The following is a 2,586-nucleotide window of genomic DNA, read 5'->3' as shown; positions in this document are numbered from 1 at the left end:
TATGGTGGTAAGAATTTTTTGTTTTCCAGAGATGGGAGCACATCAAACAGTTTGAGGTTTGCTGGAGCTTCCAGGAAGCATCCAGGCACATTTTGTATGCATGGCTAGAAATCAGCTTTCTTCTCCTTGTTCTGTATTCTTTTCATAATGATCCATTATTATTTGTTGCTTACAGAAAATGAAGTTTCTGTACTAAAGGAGTCCCATATTAGGGCTTTTATTTGCAGTTTAATTCTGTTTGACAATGCATCATAAAATCCTATTGGTGTTTTATGAGACTGCACTTTTCTTCCACTTCCAGCAGTTATAAATCCAAAGGGAATTAATTTAATGCTTTTGATTTAGTTAATACTTTACTAAAAATACACAGAGAAACACAACATTCAATTTACTTCTCTTTGTTAGTGATAAATCAGGCAGAGTCCAAGCTGTTGGTCCCAGGTTTTCCTGCCCATTGGGCCCTAAATCCTTTTTAATTCAGATCTGCTCATCTATTAAAACAAATTCTTGCCTGATCTCCCTGTACCCCAGGGTTCATCAGCTCTGCTTCTCTGCCAGGGTTGTGTCCCAAATTCCACCATCCCCACCTGGGGGACAGAGCTCTTCAAACATTTTTGGTTTATGGAAGTGTTTGCAGTGGGGGCTTTTCCTTCCCTTTGCAGAACTCCACCTGGGAAGCAATGGGATGTATTGTTGGCATGTGAAATATGGCTGGAATATGAAATAAGGCTGGAATATGAAATATGGTTGGAATATGAAATATTTCTGGCCTGTTCTTGCCACAGCTGGTGGCACACAGGAGCCCAAAGTGCCACTTGTGCTGCTGGCAGCCCGGGATGGGCAGTGGGCGCTGGAACGTTGACTTGGCAGTTTTTAATGGATTCAAGGGAATAGTTTGCTAGAGGATGTTTGCTTTGTTGTGGTTTGCTTTTTGTTGGAGAGGGCAATTTAATTTTCTTTTAATGTAGGTGAATTTGAATGCTGGTGAAAGTTGAAAGCTGCAGAAGCTTTAGAATCTGAAATCTGGTTTTTGAGATGCCACACGAGTCTCTGGCAGCGCTGCATCCATGGGGCTCTTCTGGGGAATTCACAGGACAGTTTTGTTCCCATGCTGCTCAAGCCTTGGCCTCTCTTCTGAAAAGCTCAGAAAAGGATCCAGTTAGTGCCAGTTGTATAATTGGGGGCTGTTTTTTGGTGTGGAATTTGGGGATTGGATTGAAGTGCAGCGAATTCCTTCCCACACTGGTGGTGGAAGGTTCTGTGTCCTGAATCACCATCCTGGAGTGACTGGCTGGAAAGGACAGTCCTTTCCACACTGGTGCCTCTGAATCCCAAAACCTGAGGGAATTCACACCCAGCCCATCCTCAGGGGTCAGAGCTGCAGCTTCATTTGTTCTCCAGCTGCCACACCATGAGATCACCACATGCCACTCAAATTGGCCAAAAAAGCTGAAAATTCCCTTCAAAACATGATGCCTGTTAGATTAAAATATTTCTTACTAATGTCCTATTCTTAGCTGAGCTGAACAAACAGAGTTGTCTGTGAGTGTCCAGTGCAGTTGGGAGATTTTGCTTCAGATTCAGACCCTGCCAAATAGTTTCTTGGTTGCATTTAAAAATAAAAAGGCTGTTTAGACATTACAATCCACAGAGGGTCTGAAATCAGCGTGTCCTAAGCTGAATACAAATCACAGACAAAAAGGGTTTTGTTGGGAGGGTCACAAATGGAACTGATTACTGCTAGACAGTGTGGATTTCCTTCTGGAGGATGGAGCTGATAGAATTCCTTCCTGACAGCTAGAAATTATAATTGAGTTGGGTTTTTTTGCTGTGCTTCAAGCTTAACCAAGCTTCAAAATGAGTAAGAGGGATGGAATCCAAATGCATCTGCAGCTCTGCCCATAAAGCAGGATTTTAATCTAAATACTCATCCAAGAGCCCAGATCCTGGGGAGGTGCTGCTGCCAACGTCAGAGCTGTGGCTTTGTCCAACACTGAACTTCTTGTGGATTCAAAGATCTCTTGCAGGTCAGTGACAGAATTCAATTTACAGACTGACCACAGATCTCATTTGGGAAAGAACTGGTTTGGTTATGGCTTTGAGTAAAACGAATTTCTCCTTGGAAAATGTTTCCCTGCCAGCTCTTTGTGACACATCCAGCAGAACCCAACCTTTGTGTGGGATCTCAGAGGTTTGCTCAAAAGCCAGGGGCTCACTGGTGGAGAACACCCCCTTCCCCTTGCAGAAGTGTTCAGCTCTGGCTGCACTGCTGCTTTTCCATCCAGTTTTTCCCGTATTTTCTCCCATTTGACTCTTTCTTTCTGCTGCCTTCAGAAATTTCCTCAGTGATGGAGGAGGGCTGGGAACAGGGGATGGTGAGGGTGATGATGCTCTGGTTTTTCAGCCCTTTTTGCTCTTTTGGAGCTGATCTGCATTTGTCCTGCAGCCAGGCCAGGGTAAATGTTCTCCTCCTTCCAGGTCATGTCCTAAATGTGACAGCAGCTGGAGTCAGGATACACCTGGAGTTTGTCACTCCTCCATCAGCAGGAATTTTGTCCTGGAAAGGGAGGTCAGACCCAGGAGCTG

The sequence above is a fragment of the Lonchura striata genome, chromosome 20 (genome assembly GCF_050655825.1).
Source record: "Lonchura striata isolate lonStrDom1 chromosome 20, ASM5065582v1, whole genome shotgun sequence".
Classification (NCBI taxonomy): domain Eukaryota; kingdom Metazoa; phylum Chordata; class Aves; order Passeriformes; family Estrildidae; genus Lonchura; species Lonchura striata.
This window is presented reverse-complemented; position numbering follows the sequence as displayed.